The sequence below is a fragment of the Myotis lucifugus genome, unplaced genomic scaffold (genome assembly GCF_000147115.1).
Source record: "Myotis lucifugus unplaced genomic scaffold, Myoluc2.0 scaffold_55, whole genome shotgun sequence".
NCBI lineage: Eukaryota > Metazoa > Chordata > Mammalia > Chiroptera > Vespertilionidae > Myotis > Myotis lucifugus.
Genome location: NW_005871103.1, coordinates 2,257,199 through 2,284,908, shown reverse-complemented (window position 1 = coordinate 2,284,908; position 27,710 = coordinate 2,257,199). Strand labels below are relative to the sequence as shown.

Sequence of the window (27,710 nt, the reverse complement as noted above, 5' to 3'; positions counted from 1 at the left end):
TTGTGAGACAATAAATTTTTGTTGCTTAAAGTCCACCTCTCCCCTACTCCCACCAAATATCAGCAGCAGTATTTTTATTAGCATTCTCCTTTTGTTTCTTTTTCTTTTGAAATTGCAGCAAATCTGTGACTATTTCTTAAAGAAATTTAATGCAAAAGTTGTGCCCCTTGCTAATCTGAGATCTTGCCCAAGATTTGAAAACATACCCAATGCAGATAAGTGTTCGGAGACTTCAAGTGAAAGAAATAAGTTCAAAAATATTTTTTTCTTTTGGTGGTGGTGTAGGGAGGGGGAGTGTTGGAGAGGAGCTACATCTGTTTCTCTTTCCTTTTTCTTTTCTTTTTTTAAAGGAAGGTTCTTTGTTAATCAGACATCATAGCAAGAAAGAAAAAAGGAGAGATCTTGTCATTGCTAATCTTGTTCAGTGATATGGGTTGAATTATGTCCCCCCCCCCACACACACACACACAAAATTCACATGTTTAAGCCCTAACCCCCACTGCCGTAGAATGTGGCTGTATTCCGAGGTTGGGCTTTTAAAGAGATAATTAAGATAAAATGAGGTCCTGTGTGGAATCTCTAATCCAAAATAATGGAAGGGAAGTTTGGACTCAGACATGCGCACACAGACACTGTAAGAGGCATCGATCAGAAAGCTGAGGAGAGAGGCCCCAGAAAGAAGTCAACCCTGACAGCACCTTGGTCTTGGCCTTCTAGCCTCCAGACCTGTGAGGCAATACATTTCTGTCCTTTCAGCCACCCAGCCTGTGGCATTTCCTTATGGCAGCCAGAGGACTCTAATACACTAAGTCAAGTCACACTAAGTCAAATGACTATTTCTGCCGAGGGATGTTGCTAGTGGGCATGGGAACTCCTGTCTGCAGAGAGAACAGTGTCTTGCTTTAGGTTCTTAGTTATCTTTTAATATATTTTTATTGATTGCAGAGAGGAAGGGAGAGGGAGAGAGAGACAGAAACATCAATGATGAGAAAGAATCATTGATTGGCTGCCTCCTGCATGCCCCACACCGGGGATCAAGCCCGCAACCGGGTATATGCTCTGACTGGGAATCGAACCATGACCTTCTGGTTCATAGGTTGATGCTCATCCACTGAGCCACGGTGGCTGGGCCTTAGTTATCTTTTAAAACTACATACAGAAGTGAACCTCGGCTTCCGGAGAGTTACTGGAGGGCAGAGGAAGGGATGTGAGAATGTATTTCAGTCACATTTATTAATTTGCGTGCACTTTAATATGCTTAATAAAATTCTCAATCACGCATGGCCTAGAAGATAATTTTTAAATTAAAGAACATTAATATATTTGTAAAAGCTTTTTATTTCTTTGCATGGCCTAACTTGGATTTCTTCTTTTTAACTTAAAATGACCGTGCAAGTTCTTTTTTTCTCCTGACCTTTGTACATTGCTTAAAATGTCCATGTTCAACCTCAGAATAATTAAAATAAATATGATACAGCTGTAGATAGAATAAAATGCAGCTGTTTAAGAAGAATGTAACTGCACACTATCAAAAAGCATTTTTAGTATTAACTGAAAGAATAATTTTAAATCATTGTATGTATATTATTACTGCAATTATGCATAATTACATGTAGAGTATGTGTATTGTAATTATACATATAGTATCGCTCCAGTTGGGTTTGTTTTTTTAAGCCTAACCATAGACAATTTACGGAGGAAGTGCACGGAAATGATTACTCTGGGGGAATGGGATTATGACTGCTCTTCTCCCCTAGCCCCCGTTCATTTTCATTTTTGCCTACATTTCTTTCATAAGCATTATTATTTTTATGAATAAAATTATCTGCCAGCAGTGTGAAAATGCATGTGAGTTCATTATACATCAATAGTTAAACCAGCTAACCTCCAAGTGTAAACACCTGGGATAGGGCCGGGTCCAGACCATGAGCTCAGTCAAGGTAATTCTCTTTCTCCACATGTCAGACTAGTTTCCAGCCATACAACGGGATACAGGTGTCCCAGGGGTGGCTACCGACACTCACTGTAACTACCAGAGACATAAAGCTAAGAGTCAACACATCTTAAAATGTGGGTAGAAAGTGGAAGGGGAAGGAATGTAGGTCTCACAATTAGTAGGCTTTAATCTTCTTAGTGAACTAGTAATGTACATTCTTCACTGGCAGGCTTGCATATTGTTTATTAAGCATTTATCAGTTTTATATTTTTGAGGAATTGCAAATATCATGGATGCTCCCGTTCCCACAAAAGAGCATTGTCTTCCGGAAAGATGGGTGGGAGAGGAAAGAACATGTTGCAAGTTAGAAAAGTACATGCACTGCCTTGAAGTTCCATTTAAAAAGCATTCTGTAGGTCTTGCGTGTCTTTCTGTAAAATACTGTTCGGGGAGCTATAGAAACGAGGGGGAGCTGTTTCTTTGATCGGCTGCCCTTGTCTGTTGACACGAGGAAGGCACCGGGGGGAATATCTAGGTGCCTGACTTAACTGTTCAGCACATGTGGCTAATTTCAGTCGAGGGCCTGAAGCGGGCCAGCGCTCCCAGAACTGTGTTTTTTATCTCGCTTCTCAGCTTCCTGGCCCTCCTCCTTCCCTAGGGAAAAAAATCCCTAAGCCACTTTTAGAACAGCTAAGGAAGTTGTGTAATGAGGTGCAGGAAACCCTGGTGGCTTAAAGAAAGGCCTTTTCAATATGGTCTAGCCAAATACAGGACTGAAAAATTCTAGATTTTTTTCTGGAGACCTAGAACCCAGCAACACATTAAAACAGATGGCAGGGTGTGGTGTGAAATCTTACTTTTCTCTGCAGATGCATGGGGACCTTCAATAATGACAGGCAGCTTTCGGGCCTGGCACGGTTTCTCACCTGACACAACCCTCTCAGGTTCCCAGTGGAGTGGAGATATAAGAGGCTGGAGGAAACCTCTGAAAGGCTGCCCCAGGCACAGGGGGATCACACATCACTTGTATTCCTAGATGCTGAGCTGAGTAGTTCCTTCTCGACTGAATAAAGCACTTTATTTTCCAGTTCAGTGTGAGTTGACCTGAAACTCTAGGCCTGGGCCCAGTTACAATTCCTACCAGGAATTGGCCTTGTTAACAAATTCCTAACCGGAGTCCCATTTTCACTGAGGTCTCGCTGAACCTTCTAACGGCAGTAGGGCTCATTGGAACAATGTGAGCTTTCATAGCCTTGCTATTTAAGATTCTTTCTCTCAGACTAAATAAGCAAAACTGCTCCCAGACATCCATCATGAGGATCACAGAAGGACTTACATATCATGTAACTGAGCCCGGGGGGGAGTGGGGGGCTCAGTCCCTTCAGGCTTCCTGACTTCAGCGAGCTGCATCTGCTAATGTTGGAAATGGGTTTTGAAGACCTTGTATCATTTGGCCCAGAATATGGAGGGCCAGGTGGCTTTGAAAGAATATTAAATGGCAGAGGCTCTCTTAGAATGCTTAACTGTTTCTAGGCATCGTGCTTATATTTCCTAAATAGTGTCCTCTTGGGGGAAAATTTTTGTTATTTTTACCCAAACCAGAGAAAATAAAGAAGATGAATACTTTCAGGATATTTTCTAAAATAAAGATGATGAAAGCTTTTGGAAAGTGATAAATATAATTTTGAATATCTTTGATGGTACGGTAGTTTATCTTACTGACACATTCTGTTTTTATCAGGGCAGGCATAATATTTACTGTTAGTATTCAGCAATGTGTTTCCTACGGTGAAGGAAAATGTTTGAAGACTAGAATGATAACCTTTGCTTATAATGTGGAAACTTAAGTATAACGGTACATCAGGAAGATCTGAAGAATGAAAGTTGATCTTTACTGTCAGTAGGATTAATAAAATATGTATTAAAAATCTGAGAATGATGCCTGGCACCTTATAACTGCTCAATAAATTCAATTACTGTTATGATGAGGGTGGAGCTGTAGATTCAGGAAGTCAACTTCTTATTTGATGTATCTTGGCTATCCAGGCACCTCAAACTTGACAAACTCGAAGATGAGTTATTTATTTCTTCCTTATTGAATCTGGCTCCCCCCACAGTTTTCCTCATTTTAATAAATGTCACTCCAAATTTTTCAAGCCAGAAGTCTGGGATTTATACCTGATACCTCCTTTTCTCCCAATATTGTATATTCATCCTTCACTAAGTCCCATTCATTTCATAGTTTAAAAGATTTTTAAATTAATCTCCTTATCTCTATCACTATTGCCAAACTTCCAGCCTAGGGTTTTCACCCCCTGTACTGTTGATACTTTGGGCCAGATAATTCTTTGATGTGGGGGGCTGTCCTGTCCACCGTAGGATGATTAGCAGTACCCCTATTCTCTACCCAGTGGCTGCCCCTGGGACCCCGCATTTGTGACAACTTAAACATGTCTCTAGACATTGTCAAATGCCCTGGGGGTGGGAATCTCCTCCAGTTGAGAACCACTGATGAAGCCCAAATGACTATCTCCTACTTCAACCCCTTCAAAGTCTCTTAAGTGGTCTCTCCCGAAGTATAAGACCCTCCCCCACTCACATTAAAGCCTTTATCCACAGAGCACTCAGAAGTCTTCACAACATATGAATCTCATCGGTTCACATCCCAGCCTTAACCTTTTACCCACTTTCCTTCACACTTAGAACAAACACTCCCAACCTGTCCTGGTCCTCTCTCCAATCCAATCTTGTATATCAAGCATCTGTGCACCTCACACCTTCACCTTGGAGAGCTCTGCAGACATCACAGTTTTTTCCATCAGTGCCTTCATCATGGTTTGTAACTGCACAGTTTTTATCTTATTTTTGTCTCATACTAGACTACAATTTTCTTGAAGACAGAAGCAGGTCTGTTTTATTCCTTACTTAATACCAGCAGCCACTACAGTGTCTTGTACATAATAGAGAATCCATGCAGATTATGTGGAATGAATGAGTGATGAATGAATGACATAAGAAAGCAGTTTTGGTTGGAAGTTGCTTTCCCCATTCTTCACACTAGGGGGTGCCAAATAAAATAAATAAAATCTTTACAGTATTCAGGAGTTTGGAAGTTCCTTTCCCATGATGCCATTTAAAGTTAGTAGCTCAAAAATTGTTCTTCTCACTTCAGAGTAGTTTTTAAGTTCAAAGTGTTGTTCTAATTAAATGAGATATGCTTGCAACACACTTAGCACAATAGCACCAGGCAATTAGAAGAGCTCAGGAAGAGCTAATTACTATTTTAGTAAATTATTTAAAAATTCAATTTTAATCAGCCTTGCCACCAAGATGATTAGGGGAAGTAGTTTACAGCAGAGAAACATTAATTACTAACTTATATATCCCCTAAGCAATTCCATTTCTGTGCCTCAGGGTTTTCATTATTTGCATTGAACATATAAGGTCCCGCCCATAGTAAAATGTGATCATGTTTAAAATACAGAATGGCTAAAATTTGAAGAATGAACTGTTCAATAAAAATAGTAGATTGACTTCATTTTAAGCCAATCATTGGTGTTCTAATTTCTAAATAAAAACGTCATATGATGAGATACATAACTGAAAATTAAATCTTGACTTCATTTAAAATTTATTAGGGTTTTTGAAAGCCCTATTGCTGAGTGAGGATTTTATGACACATTTCGCCAAATTGGAATAGCTACAGGTTAAGGGTATTCCTTTGACAATACGGGAGCCAAGTCTTAGAGACTAGTGCCAAATGCTAGCACGTTGCTCTAATTCTTCTCAGCACCTTCTGAGCCAGTCTTCACTTCATGCTGAAATTCTACCATTTAAGGGCATTAAACCCTCTTAGGTAGAGAGTATGTGACAAAATAGTGTCTTGCAGACATCTACTTGTCATATGTAGAGTAGTTTTCACGCTGCAAAGAATATGTCGTTAAAAAGTAGAGGGGTAACTTCACTGTTCTGCTCTCCCTTTAGGTATTCGGATTGCCCTGATTGCTTCGCTTTTCTATGACCTTTGTAAACTTGTGCCTATAAGATCATCACAGTGAAATGGAGTGGTTATTCATGTTACCTCTTTCCCAAGCCTTTGCCCAAGGATCCATTGTAGTTGGAATTAAAATATCCCAGAAGAAAATTCACCGAGGATAAAAAAAAAAAAGAAATCCAAATAATAAAACTATTGCAGACAGTTTTATTATAGAGCCAAAGCAAATAACTCAGGGACTAGTTTGGGATTTCATTCTAACTCCATGTTAGACTAGTTAACTTGGTTGGTTATGAGTGTGGTACTAGTGAGGCCATGATATCCAAGTTGGGGCCTGATCTGCTTGTTCACAGGGTGGCCTGGCTTAGGGATTCTGGAGGAATAATTTCAAGTTTGTCTACAAAATCAGAAACACAAGTCAAAGAGTTCTATTATTTTCAAGCTGCTATATCCATAAAATGGGCCTTAGAATAGAAGGTAGGGATGAGAAGGCAGAGAGAGAGAATCACTGAGCTCTCCAATCGCATGCTCATGCTCACCTCAGAGCAGTGAGGCTGCCAGCTTCTGTTCTATGCTAACCTTGTGTCCAAAGGCTGGGTTATCTTTTTCTAACAAAAATTTGACTGTGGGAAAGTTTAAAACTCTTTTGAGGGAAAACTTTACAGTGACCCAATTTCTTGGGACCTAAATTCTCCCTGTTTGCTTACATTATGAGACCAACTTCTGTTCAACTCCCCTAAAGAGTGCTCCCTGCTCAGTAGATGCCCATGTGCAAGCGGAAGCTGCCTCTTAGATGCCTGATACCCAGACACACTGTGGAGACAAATCCTCCTCTCCACAAGGAGCACCACGAAGATGCCGAGAAGAGATGCGCCTAATCATGACAGTAGCTTACATTATTGAGCATCTCTCCATCCTCTCCGGATAATGGCAATCAATTATTTTAAATATTTATACACAAAATATGTGTCTCTCTCTATATATAGAATATTTGAATATATATTCATGTTTAAGAGTTTACCTATATTTTTTCTAATTTTATGTGTGGGATCCTAAGAACAAGAATGGTATTTTATCCTTGTAGCCACTACATAATAACTAGTCACAAGATGATACTGACTTACTACTATCGGAGTAGACTTACTGCAGTTTCTAGTTTATGAGCTCCACAGATATGTCGGCCTTGATCATTGCTGTATCCATAGCACCCAACACAGTGCCAGGAATATTGTAGCGACTCATGATGAATGGTTGATTAACATTGAATAAGACTAAAGCTTACTTTTTAACCATTCACTATGTCCTACACTGTGTTGGACACCTAGCATGTACTCACGTATATTTTAGAAATTTCACAGTGGCTTTTGGCTGAAGGAGTGGAGATTTGACTACCGCTGCTTAGCTCCACTCTAACTTGCAATGGGGCTGCCCATGGAATGGGACCAATCATAGCAATAACATCTTAGAACTTGAATAAAGGGAACTGACCCCTCCACGGATCAAAGCCATGACCTTCACCTCTTTAGTTATTGCTATAGTAATAAAAAAAAGTAATCTCATAAAACAGAAGGATAAGTTTAGGAGCAAGTAAATACCATCTGGTCAGAAACTCTATATTACAATGCTGAGTACATCCCCAAAATTTCTCCCTAGCACCCCATTAAATTAAGTTGTATTTCCTAAAGGGAGGTCTATGCTACCAGGTGACATGTAAGGCCACTTTGTGAGGGAAGGTGTTTTATTACTAAGAAGCTAGTCTAGAAAATTCATAGGCTAGGCTCAAAACAACAATCACAAACACCCACCTCGACCTGAATACAAGTTCTGCTATCCCGGTGGTTGACCTTGAGCAAGAGATAACTTTTCTGAACTCAGTTTCCTCATCTGTAAATTAGAGATTAATCTCTTAGCCTAGCTTAGTGGAGTCACAAGGGCCATTTGACCAAGTCTCAAGTTCACAAAAAGTTTCAGATGTAGATGTTTGACATAATTATCAAATGAAGTTTCATTCAGTGCTCCTTAGAGATACTGACAAGATGAAAAGAAGTTAATTATATTGCTTTAAATGTATGTTCTATTACTAGACCACATTACTTACAGTGCATTACAAATTATTATTATATTTTTTTTTGCAAAATAAGCCAGTCAGAGAAAGACAAGTATCACATGATCTCACTTATATGTGAAATCTAATGAACAAAATAATCTGATGAGCAAAATAGGTCCAGAGGTGTGGAAACATGGAACAGATGGACAGATCTCAGAGGGAAAGGGTGGGGGAGTGGGAAGAGATTAACCAAAGAACTTATATGCATACTAGAGGCCCGATGCACGAAATTTGTGCAAGAGTAGGCCTTCCTTCCTCTGGCTGCCGGCACCAGCTTCCCTCTGGCACCTGGGACCCGGACTTCCCTCTTAGCCTTGGCTTCATCCAGAAGGTGGTCTGGAAGGACATCAGGAAGGACGTCCAGTCTAATGAGCATATTACACTTTTATTATTATAGATATGCATTGCCCATGGACACAGATAATAGGGTGGTGAAGGCTTGCAGTGGGGCAGGAACCGGATGGAGGGGGGGCAAAGGAATATAAAAAAGGGGTATATCTGTAATACTCTTAACAATAAAGAAATTTTATAAATTATCTTGCTTTCGCACAAGTATATTATACTGCATTTCCGTCTACTTGAAAAGCATCAGTCTGGTCAGTGTAAATCTTTAAGAACGTAGGGTATTTCCTACTGCGCAGGCTCTGCTGCTTGGGAAGCAGCACTGTGGGGAGGCTGGCCCGAGACAGCCCTTTGAAGATGCCCAGCCCAAAATATGGCGCCGAACTCTACATTTAAAAATGGTTAAGATGGTAAATTTTCTGTTATGTTACATTATATTTTAGCACATTAATTGTTAAAAATTAACATTTTGAAAGGAAATGATTTTTATTTCTCATTTTAATCAATGAATAGCCCAATGTAAACCTCTCAAAGGAAATTACTTAAAACCATGGTGCCAAACTGGAATTTTAGGTGGAAAAAAGATGGAGCATTGTGGTTTCCTTTCCTCCCACAAATATTTATCAAGCACCCACGTACTTGCTGACACTCTTTGAAGAGTTGGGAAAGAGGACGAGAACCCAGTTTCAGTGCTCACGGATCTTACCTTCCGGTGAGGGGTGGGGCACTAAACAGAAAAACCAGTAACATCAGGTGGGGTAAATGCCACGGAGAAATATCGTCAGGAGCGAACACTGAAGATACTGCTCTTCTACTCTGGGAGCTGCTTAGATGTTTAAGAGCCTTTCTGTGGTTTTGTCCTGGAATTTCTCTTGACTGTGCACAGCCATGTTACAAACCTGACTCAATTCTTTCTTTTTTAAAAAAAAAATAGATATTTATTTATTTCAGAGAGGAAGAGTGAGATAGAAACATCAATGATGAGAGAGAATCATTGATAGGCTGCCTCTTGCATGCCCCCCACTGGGGATTGGGCCCACAACCTGGCCATGTGCCCTTGACCGGAATCGAACCCAGGACTCTTCAGTTCGCAGGTTGACACTCTACCCACTGAGCCAAACCAGCTAGGGCCCAATTCGTTCTTTTTGTTTTTTCCTGCTGAAACCTGTAATTCAAATGGTAATTATGTTGGATGTTAACAATATTTTATTATCAATATACAGCACAATTAACAAGCAGATCCCTAGTCAGTCGTCTTCTGACTCTCAGGTATGCTCTATGTATCTTTGTGATAGTTACTCATTCTTTTGTTTTGAAACCAATATTTTTCAGATTATTATATAGCATTAATTTCTACTTATGGGTATTGAGTTTTTTCCCAGAGCTTTAAACATGCTTCATTTTCTCACCACACTAATTAAATCCTGTTCTCAAGCGGGGCAGAGCCAGAATGCAGCTACTCTCACTGGGCATTGTTCTGTGGTTCTGTAGTTACTTAGAGATGCTCCCCATCTGTGAAGGGGGATGATCCCCCTTGACGCACCTCCTTAGATGGTTGCTTGCTGAACAGAGAGAGTTTTAGAAGTAAAAGGGCCGGTACAAATGTTGGGCCTGGTTACTCCTGATCGTCATTCGGCGGAAGAAGCGCCCAGTTCTCAAAGGCTCTGTGGCTGCGCAGGTTGCTGGGACCGGGTCTTCAAACTCCGCAGGAAGACAGCCTCTTTCTCTTTGGCCGCCGCACTGCTGCCAGAGCAATCTTTGGAAGACAAATCTTGATCTCCCACTTCTATTCTCGAATCTCTTCATGGACTCTCCAGGCGTAGAGGACGAACCCCGTGCTCCTTAGGTGGCTGAAAGGCCTCTTTGCTGTGTCTTGCCTCTCCCCACCATGCGCAGTCCAGCCTCCACTAAAGAACCAATGCAGACAGGCCTGGCATAGCTCAGTTGTTTTGCTGGATCCACTGTTGCCTCAGTCAATACTCTGAAAAGTCCTGGACTGATACATAAGACCTCACTAACTCCATGTTTCTGCTCCCTGTTTACCTCCTCCCTCCTGATCCTGCCAACTCCAGACCTCCTATGCTAATGAACGGAAGAATTGGTGTTGAACAAATGTCTGTTTTGGTAACAGTAGTATTTTATTTATTTATTTATTTATTTATTTATTTATTTATTTAAAATCCTCACGTGAGGATATTTTTTCCATTGATTTTTAGAAAGCGTGGAAGGGAGGGAGGGAGGAGGAGGAAAAGAGACAGCAAAAAAAAAATCAATGTGACAGAGACACATCAATTGGTTGCCACCACTTGTGCCCCGACTTGGGCTGGGGATCAAACCTGCAACCCAGGTATGTGCCCTTGATCGGGCACATACCCCTGCCACCCTCTGGTGCACAGGCCAACACTCTAACCTTTGAGCAACACTGGCCAGGGCAATGCTATTTTTAAAAGTAGATGTTTTTGAAACATCACTGCTATATGAATTTGGAATGTATTATACATCTTAATTCCTCAGGTCCAGCAAGCACCTCAGCTTGAGTTTTTTAGATTATCGCCAATGTCTGTTTGGATGTCCCCCAACACACACCAAGAATTGTTTACCAGTGTGTGAGCAACCGAGTGACCTCTTGAAATGAAGTGTTTCTTCTGGGTAATTTCCTAATGTGTGTCACAGACATACACTTTATGAAGGACTAGAGTCTCTTAAAACCATTTTTCTTAAAAAATAGAAGTTAGGAAATATAACTGTGCTGTTCGTTGAGCCAATGTGTATTTAGCACACATGTAAAGCCCTGGGTTGGAGATTCATTCATATTTGACTTCTGTATATTAGGGTTTCCAAATTCTTTTCTTTCTAGCCAGCCCTTCTCTAGCTCAGGCTCCAGTAGTGCGCATGTTCATTCTGCCTTTCCATTATAGTTTAAAGGGACCAAGACAGGACGTGGGGCCAGCCCTTCGGAAAGTGGGAATCCCACACATCGCAGGCCTTCGAATTGCTGTCATCCCTGGTGCACTTGACTCTTCTGCCTGTTAAGCTGCTTTCTAGTTGGGATGGACTAAGAAATTGACTTTTTGTCAGTCTACTCACTGCTTAGCACTTCCCAGCTTCTTTACAATATTCCTGGGACAGGAAGGAATCCACGAATAAAGTGTGCTCTCTGCATATCTTGTCTCCTCACTCCATGCCCTGCCAGTCAGGGCCAGCCAAAAGAAAGGGCTTCAGCATAGATACAGCTCTACAACTCGAGACTCTTGTTTCTTGCAGGTTTGGGTTCAAATTCCCAGATGTTACACACCGATGGGTGATGATAGGCATGTTACTTATCCTCTGTGAGCTTCGGTCTTCTCGTCTCTAAAGTGGGGATGATAAGAGTACTCCTCCTTGTATCGCATGAGGCAATACAGGGAAAGCTGAGAAGTATCACACAGAGAGCAGGTACTTAAATGCTGGTAATGCACAAGGTGTTAGGCAGCTTCAGTGATGTTGAACTTCAAATCAGCCCTGGTCTACTATTCAAAAAATTTATTTAAGACACAAGTAAGAAAAAAAAGTGTGGTTGGTCTAGATAACTTGATTTCCCAACCAACTTATTATTTTTAATAGAGACCTTCATATACATTGATATCTTAACTAAAATTTGTAATAAGTCTCTTTAGTCAATCTTCATCCAGCTGATTGGAACCCATCAGGGGTTATGACACCAAGCTCATACAGGTGTACTGGTCTGGTCTGGAACAGTGTGTCCTCCTGCAGTCACCCTAATTGCCACCAAGTGCCCCGCGTCCTTCTGGATGGCCACCAAGTACGTGCTTTGTGATTGACAGCCTGCATTTCTACGCATGAAAAAAGATCGGTCTTCAATAACAATAGTTTAAAAATAACAATTATGATACTAATTAGAGCAACTATGCTTTACTGGTGGCTACTGAATCCCAGATTTTGTGTTGGATTTGTATGAATTGTCTCATCTAATGCTGTAGCAGCTACTGGGTCCTTGTACTGTATCACAGTTGGGGAAACCAGGGCAGTGAAAGATGAATTGCCCTTGATCATACTCCTAGGACACAGCAGAGGTCATATTTGAAACCAAGTTGTCTAATTAAAGGGTCTATGCTCAATCAATACCTTCTGTTTGATTTCCCTTTTTTTATATTTTCGTTTTCTTACAAGTTGGAGAACTTCAAGAGATGCTCTAATGATAGGACCTCACATTCCTTGAGTACATACTACATCCTGGGCTTTTTTGTTGCTGTTATTATACTATTTCTCCATTTACATTTCGAAAAGTTCTGGGAGGGGAGGAAGAAGCTTATAGTGTACTAGTAAGTAACAGATAAGGAAACAGGCGCCCTGAGAATCTCTGAGAAGCTAAAGTCAAATGACCTCAAGTCAAATGGCTCCAAGGAGGTCTCTAGCTCCATCCCGAACACATTCTATTTTCCACCACAGATATCACCAAGCATCTAATCCGCACAGGCCTCGGAAAGATGTGTGGACTGTGCAAAGACATGTTGCAAAGGTCTGATGCCCTTAGATTGGAGAGCATATGGCCACAAGCTATTTTAATTGTGTTGACTCTACAAACCCTAGAATGAAAATATTTTCTTCTGAAAGAAAAACAGCATTTTCAGCCAGATTCAAGTCTTGTAAATCACAGCACCCTTTCAAGCTTCTCCAAAGTCTACACAGATCCCTTGATGTTTCTGGTAGGAAATGTCCCCGCCACTGACATCCTAGTGCATGAAAGAAGACAACGGTGGTAAGAGGGACTTTCCCAAATGTGACTCCAAGAGGCCGCTGAGATGTTTCCAGGCTCTAAAATAGTCACTTCCATCCCTGTCCTGCAGAGTAATTGTAGCGTCGCCATCATTCCGGGGCTGGCCGTGATCCAGAGCCGTGCGTGCCCTACCCCGCACTGCCTCGCCACGGTCTGACCGAGTCCCTTCACATGGATGTGAGGATTTGCGCAGGTATCTGAGCATCTTCCCAGTCCAGCCCGCCCCTAAACATCCCTGGATGGCCTGGGGCAGGTCATGAGGAAGGACAGTTAAGGAGTTAACCTTTAAAAGAGAACAGGAGGTATTTGATAGAGCAAATGGAATGTTTTGTTGTGCATGAGGCAGAAGTTATGCTCTTAATTTTTTCTCCAGGTTTGGGTGTGTATTTATAGGCTTTTAGGAGTGGAGGGTTTTACGTAGACAGATTTCTCTCTTAAAGGAGAAAAGAAAAACATTGTCCCCCACCCCATGTCTTTTTAAGGCCGCAGTCGAATTCATGCTCACCTTCCACGATCAGGAAGTGATGTTTTTCCAATTGTCTGAAGTCAGGTCTGCACACTTCCTTGACAACGTTCCTCCTTCCTGTCGGGGGTGGGTCCCTGGGGCCAGACACGCAGCAGGCTCCAGCCTCGTGTGCCAACTCAGAAGTCAGGAGCCACAGTGTCTTCCAGACGTGGATCTGGGGTATGGGGCTCAGACTTCTCAGCTGGGACGTGACTGGAAACCAGTACAAGCCCCAGCACACTGCAGCTGAGCACACGCGCTCTCTTCCTCTCTGCACTGGTGTCTGGTAGTCCTTCAGTTAGCCTGGTCATTAGAAGTGCCTTGGCCAACACCAGAGCTCTGTGCATGGCTTGGCCAACACCAGAGCCAATGCACAGAGGATGTGGAGTTAGCCAAAGTGTGTTGTCACCACTAAGAGCAGAGCTGGGTGTTTCTCAGACTTTATCTCAAGTTAAGTACCCACAACCACCTCCCAGGATAGAAATATTCCTATTATTTCCATTTTACAGGTAAAAACCAAGGTTTAGAGAGAGGAAGAAACTTGTCTAAGGTTATGCTCAGTGTCTTCTTGGTTTGAATTCTGACTTGAAACACAGTGTGTGACAAGGATTTGAGTGAAAGTGGCTTATTTGGGATGTTCAGGAAATACCAGTAAAGTCATGGGAAAAATGGACACAAGGGCTGGCTACTAATAAAGAGTGTGATATCAAGCCAGTGGGAGAACAGAATGCTACCCTGCGAGGAAACCTGGAAATAGTGTATGACGTATGCCTCGGAATTATCCCTTCCAGAGCGTGAGGGAGCTGGACTGTTTTTATACCGAATTCTGTTGCTCATTGATGAAGGGTAGGGTGCAGATGGAGTGTTAATTTCCCAGCTTGGACAGAGCCCTTGCCAGGGCTTTGGAGAAAGCCCCCGGGGCAGAGAGATCCAGATCCTGGTAGCGGGAAGCCAGCCAGTCTGCATGGAGTGGTGAGCCCAAATAATATGAGTTGGGAATAAAGTGTCTACCACATACATCAAATGGCAGAGCCATTTTTAGTTACCTCTTGCTGCAGAACAAACTACCCTACAACTTAGCAGCTTAAAACAACCACCATTATATGTATTCATGTTATGGGTCTGCAATTAGGGCTGAGTTCAGCTGGACTGTTCTGCTGGGCTCACCTGGGGTCACTCATGTGGTAGCTTAACTGGGAGCTGCTTATTCTAGGGCAGGGGTGGGCAACCCCTGGCACGTGTGCCAAACATGGCACGCCAGTAACTTTTGCTGGCACACGAAACCCTCTCTTATAATCTTCCATTTACAATTTTTTTCTTAATATCGACTTCTTTATTTTGCAGATAAATTCAGTGTAGGTGCATCTTAGATAAATAAATAATTTTACATAACAAGTTATCTTAAAGTCCATAGACATGGATTGATGAAAGAGGGGAAGAGCAATTTCTATGCCTCTGCCTTAACTCTCCCTGCCTTCCTAGATCCGACCAGTGTTTTGGTTTCATTCACATACACTTGTGAATCTTTGTTCTCAGTGATGTATTTTGTTAAGTCTCATAATAGGAGTAGCCTGACGGTTGAAAGTAGTAGCTCGTGCATATCTCTGAAGATCACGAAATATAAACCTGATGTAAAATCTCTGTCATCAGTGATGCAGCAGCAAAAGTCCCACTGATAATATCAAATGGAGTCATAAAGTTTTCTGTCGGACTATCAGTGTACATGTATACATTAAAAATAAATGTATTTTTCTTCATCATATACTATGTTTTTGTTGCTTGAATAAATTTTATTATTTCTTCAAGGTTCTTCACATATGTACACCTTAAGAGATATCAAGTAGGTGTAACATGTTCTCAAAAAATTAGGGTTGGCACGCAGAAGAATTTTGAGTCAGAAATTTTGCTGGTTTTGGCACGTGCTCACAAAAAGGTTGCCCACTCCTGTTCTAGGGAGACCTCCGCTGGGACACCACCTCTCTATTCCATCTGGCCTCGTCCACCAGCAGCTAGACCAAGATTCAGCTAACTTTTGTGTAAAGGCTCAGGTAGTAAGTATTTTTGGCTTTGTGGGGCATTTAGTCCCTGGTACAACTATTCAACTTTGTTGTTATAATGTGAAGGCAGTCATAGATACTACATTAACAAATGAGCATGACTGTTTTCCAGTAAAACTTGATTTACAGAAGCAGGTGTTGGGGTGGATTTGGCCCATGAGCCCAACTCTGTTGGTCCCTGAGCCCAACCAAACTTCATCATAGGGGGCTGCGAGTTCCAGAGAGTTAAGGCAGAAGCTATCAGGCCTCTTGAGACCTCGGCCCGAAAGTCACATGGTGTCCCTTCTGTTACATTCTATTGCTCAAAGCAAGTCACCAGCCCAGCCCAGGCAGGGCAATAGACTTTACCTTCTGATGGAAGGCTCTACAGCATCCTATCACAAAGTGATGCACATTCAAAGATGGGAGAAATTTTTGTGTCCATCTCTGGCAACAGTTTACCCTTTAATTCCAGAGTTCTCTAAACTAGTCCACACTCTACTTGCTCTCTATATTGCCTCATGTAACTTGTTGGGGAATGAGGTCAGGAGGCTAGGCAAATCCTGACAGTTTTATATCATACTAGTCCCGGAATCCCTCCCTATGCGTGCTTCCTCCACACGCAGCTCCGCCTCCCGCTCAGAAAGAGTCCCGCAGCCACCACCACCACCACCACCACTGGAGGCAGGACCCAGAAACCCTCCCATGCCTCCAGACAAGTCCTCTAGAATCAAGGCCCTGCCCACCTGCACGTGCCTGCTGCACACGCAGCCTCCTGCTGATCACTTGTTATGGCATGAGGGCATCATGGCCTTTAGCATATTAGCTCCTTATTATATAGGATTCAGTCCAAAATTAGAACAAGGTCTTTTCTGCTCCAGAGTATGAGCTTTGTGTCTTTGGTGTGTTAGTTCTCGGCCTTAGAAATAGTCCACCCACTTACCCCTTATATGAAGGAATCGCTTCTATAAGCTGTCCAGCAAATGACCTTTGAGCTTCTGTTGGATGATCCCTTGAGACAGGAAGCTCACTACTCCAGTTCCTTTTCCTTCAGTTATTTGTATGTCTCATCCATCCCTCCATTCATCAAATCATTCAGCCAAGTGTTTATTGAATGCCTCCTGTGTACCAGGTCACGAGTTAAGTGATGTACGAATAAGCCCAGTAGCTTCTCTAATGGAGCTTAAGGTCAGTTCATCTTCAGCATGGCTCCTGTTTTCAATTTTCTTCTTGGTCACATAACTCTTTTTGTTCTTTATGGTTTTTGTTCTTTTAGGTCTAGAATAGTTGTTCTTAACTCTGAGGATGTTTAAAAATACTCTCCCCTTCTTTCTGAAAAGAATTTTATTTTTTTCCTGAAATGAGATTCACAGATACATAGGTATCTACACAATTTCAAAAGAATCAACATAATACATTAACTATAATTAATAAAGGGGAATTAACATAATAAAATCATGCATATTTTCATAAGTAAATATTCTAGGATTAAACAAGATTAAGTAGTTGATGTTAACAGTAGACACAGAATCAGGTTTATACCAGGGGTTTTCCAGTATTTCTGTGAAGAGTCAGCTAATAAATATTTTAGGTTTTGTGAGCCATTCTCAGCTCTGCTATTGTACTGAGAAAACAGCCATAGACAATATGTAAATAAAAAGCATGGCTGTGTTCCAATAAAACTTTATGTACAAAAGCAGGCAGCAGACTGGATAGCCAGCTCACCATGGTTTGCTGACTCGGCATATACAACAGCTACGAATGAACACTGATGAGAATATGGTGTGTGGACAGTTCAAAATCTTCAGGAGCATTACTGTCAGTGATCAGATTTTTTCAAAATTGTGATGAGTACCATTCGGCAAAGTTCTGAAGAAAAAAAAGCATAATCTTGCCATAATCTACATAGTAGTTACTTTTGTAGGAAATTCAGTGTATAATATTGCCTGGCTCCCCCAAAGTTTTGCATTTTTCATAACCTTAGATAATTAATTATGCACACATTTCTCCTCTACATGAATGTCCTGTGGAATATTTAAAAGATAGAATTCTTTTTTTGTGGCGAGGACTGAACTAGACACTGAAGAAGATTTGGCCTCCGTGGCCACTGTCTACTAATGGCTCCTGTGCTCCTCAGGTTTTGTGACCACCAGAAATTACCTCCTCCCCTTCACTCTACCTCATCCCCGTCAATTTCTTCAATAAGTGCAGTACCAGTCACTATTGATAACCACAGTTCTAGTAGTCTGCTCAGGCTGCCATACAGAATACCATAGCCTGTATGGCTGAAACAGCAAAAATTTATTTCCTCTCTGGTCTGGAGGCTGGAAGTCCAAGAGGTAATTTCTCCTGAGGCCTCTCTCCTTGGCTTGCAGGCAGCCACCTTCTTGCTATGTCTCACATGGCCTTTCCTCTGTGTAAGTGTGCTCCTGTTGTCTCTTCCTCTTCTTATAAGGACATCAGACTTATTGGATTAGGGCCCCACTCTATGACCTCATGTAACCTTAATTATTTCCTTAAAGGTCCTACCTCCAAATGTAGTCACATTGGCAGTTAGGGTTTTAACATATGAATTTTGGGGAGACACAATTCAGTTCATAACACTGCTTCCTCTCCACTGCCTAGCTCAATCTTTTCATCCTACCCTTTCTTCAGGGCTATGGGAAGTTCACTCCTCGACACAGCCTTCCCAGTCCAGGGGAATGGAAATAATGAAGCACGCCGTTTTACACGTCACCTTACATTTGGCAGCGCACTGTCATGTAAATATCCAACTGTTTTTTGAAAATCTCTTTGCCTTTTTAAAAAGTATAAAAAAATTTAAAATTACAGAAAAATACAGAGTTATTTGGCAAATACCCAGGGATCTATAACTCCAATTTAACAAAGGTTAAGAATTTTTGCCGTATTTGATTCAGATTAATTTTATGAACCAAAACACTACAGGTTCAACTTAATGCCTCCTATGCCACTTCTGAGTTCCATCCCTTCCTCCTTCCTTGAAGTTGGTGTGTTTCCTTCACATTTATGTTTTTATAATTTTAGTATATATGCACATATCCATAGAATATGTAGAATTGTAATGCATTTTGAAAATATATTTAAGAGATATCATTTTGGACACAGGTCATTTGGCAATATTTCCTTTTCACTTCACACTTTGGTTTCAAGAATTATCACTACTTTTTAATTGTGATGTAGTGTTTCATTGCATGAAGATGCCACAATTTATCCATTTCTCTTTTGATGGGCACTAACTTTTTGTAATTTTTCATATTAAAAACTTCTCTTCCTGTCACTTTGTGCACAGGTGTGACAGTTTCTCTGGAGAGCTGGGAAAAGAAATCCAACAACAGTGAGTTAGTGGTGTCAGAAGTTCCTCTTCCTAATATCACAAGAGCCTGGAGGGAGGCATTCCCAGACTGCATGGCAGGTAAGCGATGCCAAGGGGATCCAGGTTTGGTCCCTCTCTCTGCTCTGCTGTCCTTAGAGGATACACTTTTGTCCTCAGGTTTGTTGTTTCATGGTCACAAAATAGTTACAGCAACTCCAGGCATTGTGTCATGTTACGGTCAGGAAGAAGGGAAAGGAACAACAGTCCAAGAAAGCCATCTGGTCATACTGTCTCTGTAAACCAGTTTCCTAGGAGCCCCACTTAGTGATTTTCACTTACACCCAATTGGCCAGAACAGGATCATGTGGATCAACCTCAGCCAATTAGAAGAAAATTTCTGGATGGTGTGGGGCTGTGGAAGGGGGTTGGCTCAGTTGACCAGTTGAACCTGCCATACTGCCCAGGGAATCATGGCCAGGCCCTAGGACCTGCACATCTTCAATACTCCTAGGTGTTGTCAAAGTGATTTCCGAAGTGGTTAAACCAATTTATAGTATTGCCAACAGAGTATGAAAGGTCAAATATCAAAGAATTATTATGAAGCTACCGCATGCACAAAACTGGATCAGGTCACTTATGAAAAAGCAAATAGAGAAACAAAAACCAAAAATCAATACTTCCAGAACTTTAAGCAATGTGACTAGAGCTTAGAGTACACTGTCAGACAGGCCTATTGGGTTCCCTGGTCTGCCACCTACAGGCTGGTGATTCTTAGTTTTTCTGGGCATCCGTTTCCTCATCTGTAAAATGGCAATAAAAGTAGCATCTACCTCATAGAGATGTTTTAATGATTAGAAGAGAAAGTATTTGTGAATGACTAGCATAGCCCCAGCTACAGAGGGAGGCTGCAATTAATGTTTTCTACTGATTTTAACATCATTACCTAGAGATTATATGTTACATGTATGTTGACATATTTTTGAGCCCCAAATTAGGAAAAAGATATGACACTTATGAGTTCTACTTATGGAAGAATGGGTCCAAATATTTAAAATGGGACCATTCTGGAAAATGTGGGATGATTTCTAATGAGTTAATGTAAAGACATCAAACCAGGGGCTTCACGTCATCTTTCTTTTTCTAGAACATGCTCTTCTAGGAAGTAGAGCATGTTTCAAAATATGAGCCTCAAAGAGCAAAATTAAATAAATAAATAAAGTAGACTAATTGAGACCAAATGTTTATTACTAAACCCATATTTTGCTCTTCAATTTATAGATAAAATCGTTGAGTTTTTCTTTTCTTTTTTGTCTTTAAGCCCTCAGAGAACAAAGGTAAGAATGTGAGCCTCAAATTATTTTTTTCTTTGTGACATTTAACAGTAAGTGCTAAGATATGAGTAATATGAAAAAGTGAGAAAGCAATGAAAAGAATTAATAGATTTTTATAGGGAAAAGTTTAAGAAGCTGAAGTTATTAAGTTCCAAGAAGGGAAAGCTAAAGGGAAATGTCATAATTATAATTCAGTTCCTGAGCATTCCCTTCGAGGGGACCAGAGGAAATGGAGTGAGTTTAAATGACTGGAGGAGGGACTGGAGGTCCCTTTAGGAAAGACTGTTCCAGTAGTAAGCACTGTTAAGCCTTCTCCCAGTTTCCAAATTACTGAGTGGCCTGAGAAAATAGACTGGGTATTATTTTTCTGCAATTGTTTATATTCCTTTCAGGTCATGAAACACTTGGTCTTCAAAATTTCATTATACAATTTCAAACCTTAAAAGAAGTGGCATGCTTTGTAGTTCTCCTGGCACCATGTCTACTGAGACGTCTAATTACATGTCAGGCACAATGCGAGACTCAGGATGTGGAAGAATGCCTGCTGGACTAGCTCCTGTCCTCAGGGAGCCCACAGGCATTGCATTACAAAACTACGATGGATGCTGTGCAGCCCAGGAAAGGCCACCGAGTTCTGGCGGAGGGGCCGGACATGGTGGTCCGGGCAGGCCTGTGGAGGAAGTGCAGCCTAAGCTGAAATCTGATGGATGAGCAGAAGTCAGTTGGGTGGAACTGGCAGCCTGTAGGAGGTGGGTGGTTAGAGGTGGGAAGGGAGAGGGGAGGGACAGAGGCTAGCTTATTCTCTTCTGGGGAGAGTGAACCTGGGTGTTGCGCTCAAATGGAGAAATGCAGGGCCTGATCACAGTTTACTGTAACCATTTTAGTGCTTATCTATTATTTTTCTTGTTGTCTTAACAATCATGACATCATCATTTTATTTTAAAACTTGTTGAGAGGCTCTGAGAAAGAGCACTGGTGGAACAAACCTCTCCTCTATTTTCTCCTTAGCTACATGGCTTAAAAAAAAATCAAAGACTGGGTCCTGACTGGTGTGACACAGTTGGTTGGAGATTCATCCCGTACACCTAAAGGTTGTGGGTTCCATCCCAGTCTGGCATGAATGTTTCTCTCTCACATTGATGTTTCCCTCTCTCCCTTTTTCTCTCTTCTTCCTCCTCTGTCTAAAATCAATAAGCATGTCCTCAGTTGAGTAAAAAAAAAAAACCAGAGTGGTGTAGGGCAGGAGGAAGAGTGGGGAGGGAGACAAGCAGGGCCCTGGAGGCTAAATGAACCCGCCTCTCCTCCTCTCCTGTTTCAGTAGTTCATGTCAGACATCCCCTGGGTTTGTGGCCGTGAACTATGTCCCACATAGCATTTGGTCAAGAGACATGTGCTCTGGAGTTCAGGTGCCTGCTTTCAGTGGAGAATGACTGGAAGTGTGACCTTGGGCAAGTAAGTATACCTCTCTGGACCTCAACATACCCATCTGTACAATAGGAGTACAACAGCCCTTTCTCATTGAATTGCTGTGAGTGTTAAATGAGTTAAGGTATAGAAGGTGCTTGGAACAGTGCCTGGTATGGTATAATAAATAAATGGTGAGGAATGACCATCATTATTGTTTATCTTATATAGAACCTGAGGCAGGGATCAATAATAATAATAATAATAGTTCTCATTGACTAAGCATTTATTCTTCTACAGTCATTGTGCTTTGCCTTTAGTATCTCACTTAATATTCTCAAGCACCTCCTTTTGCAGACAAAAGGCCTCAGAGAGGGTTGGTAAGCTGCCAACAGCAGGGGTGGTGTGGCCATTGCACCCAACCCAACCTTGTCCACTTTGACCAGGAATATTGGATCCTGGTTCCTTTTACTTTCTACTCAAAGTGCCTTGTTTTCTTTAGAGCTGTGTTGGTAGACCTTTCTAGAACTGTGTGTTCAGTCTGGAAGTACGGTCGGCTCTTTTACAAACCTCCCAGCAGTTATATTAATAAACATGGCTCAGATAAGTACCAGGGAATTGGCCACCATAACCAAAGAACAGTCAGAGGAAAAGTACCCAAAGAATTTGTGTTCTAATATCAATAAACAGGCGTGGGCACACGGTGAGTGTGACTTGCTACCAGGGACATAGATGGTGACAGAGCTGAGGACAACCGTGTATTCTCAATCTTCAGCTGCTCACACGGGGGCCCAACAGTCCTGCTTCTGAGAAGCAGAAGGGACAGATCTCACAACTCCTGTGAGACCACAGGCCCAGGAGCCGAGCCAGTGCACAGGCTTGCCGCTCCCACCAGGCTGTGCCTCGGGCTTCATCACTGCCAGTGAGGTGAGCATCGGCACCTGTTCTAGCTTCTCTGGACCCATTTCATTGGCCTATGAGAGTGGGATATGGATACTCACATCCTCAACTCCCTGAGGACTTTTTCTAATGTTCATTGAAATGAAGAACACAGCACCTGTAATACCGTAGATTGCAATTGGTTAGCACTCAACGTTAGCGACCACTCTTCAGGCCTAGACAGCATATTGAATGCTCTGTTTTTGGACAGAGTACATCCTTTCCCAAAGGATCTTGGAAAATGTACTCTGATGCAAAAGGAAAGTGTAAAAAAGAAGAATTTCCGAGAGGGCAGAGACACTGTTCAGAGGGCTAGTGGGGAAGCCGTGGGCTGTGCTTGGGATGCAGCTTCCGTTATCTCTCCCTGTAGACTGTGGTACCCAGGTGTTAAAGGAGCCTGAAATTTGGGGGGAGCATGATAGTACTGAGAGGTGAGAGAAAAAGGCTTCTTAGATAGGGAATAGGGTGGTCCTGTCTCTCCTTCCAGACGTAGATTAACAATGACTTAATTCCAGAAATATTGTCAGCAAGTAAAATAAATAGACTAATCACTGTGGGCAATTTGTATGTTAATGTATCTAGGCATTGTTTCTAGTCTGACCCTTAAATATACGTTTAATCAATCTAGATGGATGAGTCATCCTGTTCTTAATTAATCTTTTCGGACATTTATAGAGAAAAGGCAAAGTCTTTACAAAGACCTCATAAATGTGTTTAACTTTAGGATGGATTTTTATTTATGTGCATAGCACGAGCAGCCGTTACTTGGAAATGATGGCTTATTTTGAATGTTCTCAGACATTCAAAATGTTTTATTTCCACCCTTGGGGAGGGAATCAGGGGTGAGTTGAAAGGAAACACATGATGGCCATTTTCCATGGCACGAGCTGGCTAACCTTTCCGGAGCGTACATGTTTGTTTGGATTTTATAGCATTGCAAGCAGAGAACGGGAGAAAGAGATGGTGCCTTCGCTCTTCCGGAGGCTTGGTTGGTTAATGGTGTCACATCAGAGATTTGTCTTAGTTGGGATGACCCTGGGCTCAGTCTCCTTTGCCACAGAAATCATCACTATTACAAAAGCACTTCCCTGGATCCTAAAGGCTCTGGCTCTAACAACAAACACCAAGGCAGTGCCCAACTGCCCTTGTTGTCATGGGCTTTTGTTGTGTCAGACATTGCCGGGGATCAACCATCTGCTGGGACTCTGGGGTTCATTTCTAGTGCTATTTGCTGTAGGGATTTCACTTAAATTGAAGTCAGTTCCTCTAAGGCACTACGCTCTGTGTGTGTATTGCAGAGAATGGCATTATCACTCATTCATCCAGCTCCTCTTGTCCACCAGCATTTTGTGCTCCAGGGTCAATTATTTTTCTACTTCTGTGGTCCAGCTTTTAGCTTTTGGAATTCATGTGTATTGAGCATCTTTGTTGTAGAGCCTTTGGGCTAGGTGTTGAGAATATAGTAGCACATACTATATGTTTAGAATAATCAGAATTCCAGATATTGATAAGTGCCATTAAAAAAAAGTTAAACAAGATGCTGAGATAAGAATGGCATATTTGAGAGGCAGAGGTAAGTCCAGTGTGGCTGGGAGTGGACAAGGCAAGGAGCAGGTTGAAATGCAGCCAGAGATGTGGGCAGGGACCAGATCACAGAGGGTGTCGAGGGGTATAATAAGGAATTGGATTTTACTTGAACTGCAGTGGGCAGCCATGGGAGGGTTTTAAGCAAGGGACTGGCATGATCTGACTTAGGCTTTAGAGAGATCTCTTTGGCAGTTGTGTAGAGCCTTGCTACTTAAAGCCTGGCCTGGTGGTGGGCCAGCAGTGTGAGCATCATCTGGGAGCTTGTTAGAAGAGTCTTGAGGCCAACCCAAGTCTTCTGAAGCAGGATATGCTCTTTTAACAAGATCTATGTTTGAGATGTGCTTTTGCAGAGAAAGAATGGAGTAGGGCAAGGAAAACTCATCTCACAAGGTCCCCAACCTCACTGTCTTCTCAGGTATAGGAGTTAAGTCCTAGATCTTAAAGGGCCAACCAAACTTACTTTCAAATTCCACTTCTGATTGAACCATTAACATAGTAACTTTTTATTTGTTCACTTATTTCTCTAACTCTTCTTCTTTCCTTTTACCCATCATTTGAACTTGTGTGTGTGTGTGTGTGTGTGTGTTTGTGTTTCACTCACCTATTGGTTCTGTAATTCCCCAGCTCTTAAGAAATTACCACTGTTTCCATCATAAATGAAGTGGCAGTTGCATAAAGTACCCATATCTTAATAGAAAGATAACTGGATCCTGTTACAAGGTTGGTATAAGTTTGACATTCATATTTATAGACTAGCCATTATTACTATTGGGTCTAATGCTGTTGGCATGTATGTAAGTTAGGATTAGGTTTGCCTTAAACAAATAAACTTATAACAAAGGTTTATAGATAGAAATGTATTCTTTCTCATTTCAAAATCTGGAGGTAGGCAGTTATGATGGGGTTCTTATGAAAGTTCTATTCCATGAAGACCTCAGGGATCCAGACTTGCTCTATCTTATTGTTCCACTGTGTTTGGCCTCTATTGCCAAGGTCACCTCATGGTCCAAGATGGCTGCCTTACCTTCAGCCAACATATTAACATTCCAGCTATCAGGGCAGAAGGAATAAAAAGGACGGTGCAGAGGAAGCACGGCAGCAGACTTTTCAAGAAGATTCCCCTTACAGAGTATTGGCCAGAATTTAGACAAATGGCCCTAACTCTGATAAGTGCAGTCTTTGTTTTGGGTGGCTAGATACTCAGCTTAAAATAAGCAATCTCTTACTATAGAGAAAGGGAAAGCAAGTATTAGGGAACAGCTAGCAGTTCCTAACACAGCATGTTTCAGGAATGTGATTTGACATATCTAAATATATAATGGTACCTCCCCACTAAATTTAATCTAGGCTGAATATTTTGCATCATCATCTCATTATGGTATTTTATAATTCTTTCCACTTTTCTTTCCAAAGAAAAAGAGGTGTCTGATTTAGCAAGAATGCATTTCTGAATTCAAAGTTGAAATGTGAAGATAATCCCCACCCACTTGAAATAGGATAAAAGAAAATCCCCTGATAGTGGGAAATAGGCAAAGTTCTATTAACACATGTATCTTTTCCCGAGCTTGGTCTTTATGCAACAAAGGAATTGGAGGTAATCCACCCCTCATCCTACAGTCAGTTTCTGACTCAGCAACTGCAGGTGCTATTGTTACCACCAAGGGAATGAAAAGGGTGCAAATAGACATGGGTCTTTCAAAGGACTCTATCCCTTAATTTAAAAATTTAGGTCTGGAAAGGGTATGTTTAAAATGTTTTAGTGCACTGGCTGGGAGGATAGGCTGTGGAATCAGCTAGGCCAGAGCTGAGCAGTGAGCTGGTTACTTTTGAGCAAATAATTGCTGATCTCAGAACATACTCTAGTTAACTGGAGATAAGTTACCATCACTGAAGGGTTCATTTGAAAATTAAATGAGAAATTGCATTTAAAGCTCTTAGCACAAAGCTTATTCCATTGTAAATATTCAAAAAAATGTTGGTTATTACAAATTCAGCCCAGATATAGATTTAAAAAGAAGAAAGAAATCTAGCTGTCCTGGCTCAGGCTTCAGACTTTTCTAAAATCTCTCAAACAAGCAACAGCTGGTGTCAGCATGCCCCATACCTATCAGTAAGAGGCCTAAGACCTGGCACTAGCACAAGCATGTCTTGTTCACAGCTTGGCCTCACCTGGACAGTCCAATCCCAATACAAGTAGCAGCCATCTGCAAATTGCCCTGTAGTTCCAGTGGCCCCAGGCAGTGGCTGACTTTGCACCTCGCAGGAGGCCCCATAGCCAGTGCACCCCAAAGACAGCTTCAGACTGATTACAACTCTACAAATTCACAAGTGACACACTCAAAGGCCAAACTCAACGAGCACCAAAGCACTACTGAAGAAAGTCCTGCTCCATAAGGGTGTCCCCTGCACAGCAGCTCTTTCACTGTAGTTGCAGCTGGTCCTCACAGCCAATTGGCCTAGAGGTCAACTCTCTTCAGTGACACCAACATCAATCCAGGCTCAACTACAACAAGACTGTGCACACAGCCCACACAGGAGGACACCTAGAAAGCCTAGCTCAGATGACTAGAGAGGCTGAGCATCTGGACCCTACAGAACATCTACTACACAAGGCCACTCTACAAATTCTAGGAGACATAGCAGCTCTACCTAATACATAGAAACAAATACAGAGGAGCAGCCAAAATGCAGAGACAAAGAAACATGTTACAAATGAAAGAAATGAAAGCAGGCAAAATACTGGATACAGAGTTTAAAACAATGATTATAAGGTTTCTCAAGGACCTTAATGAGAGCTTCAAGGGACTTACTGAGAATTTCAAAAATCTTAGTGAGAATTTCAAAGACATGAAAAAAGACTAGTCAGAAATTGAGCATACACTAACTAAAAGAAAGAATAATTTACAGGGATTCTGCAGTAGAGTCGAGGATTCTGAGAATCAAATCAACAATTTGGAATATGTGGCAGCAAAAAACACCCAACCAGAAGAGCAAAAGGAAAAAAGAATTTAAAAAAAGTGAGGATTGTATAAGGAGCCTCTGGGACAATTTCAACATTCACATTATGGGGGTGCCAGAAGGAGAAGAGAGAGAGCAAGATATCAAAAACCTATTTGAAGATATAATGACAGAAAACTTCCCCTACCTGGTGAAAGAAATAGACTTACAAGTCCAGGGAGAACAGAGAGTCCCAAACAGGAGGTACCCAAAGAGGTCCACACCAAGACACATCATAATTAAAATGCCAAGAGTAAAAGACAAAGAGAGAATCTTATAAGCAGCAAGAGAAAAGTAGTTAGTTGCCTGCAAGGGAGTGCCCATACAAATGTCAGCTGATATCTCAAGAGAAACTTTGCAGGCCAGAAGGGAGTGCCAAGAAATATTCAAATATTCAAAGTGATGAATAGCAAGGTCCTAC

The 27,710-nt window shown here is 41.6% G+C and overlaps 1 long non-coding RNA gene across 1 annotated transcript in view; it reads left to right on the top strand.

Moving 5' to 3' along the window:
* The window catches only part of LOC102425124, a 121,408-nt gene that overhangs the window by 34,041 nt on the left and 59,657 nt on the right, over positions 1 to 27,710 (top strand). The window contains exon 2 of the long non-coding RNA XR_002829364.1: positions 19,008 to 19,130. This is a non-coding gene — a long non-coding RNA (uncharacterized LOC102425124). The remainder of the gene's footprint in view (positions 1 to 19,007; positions 19,131 to 27,710) is intronic.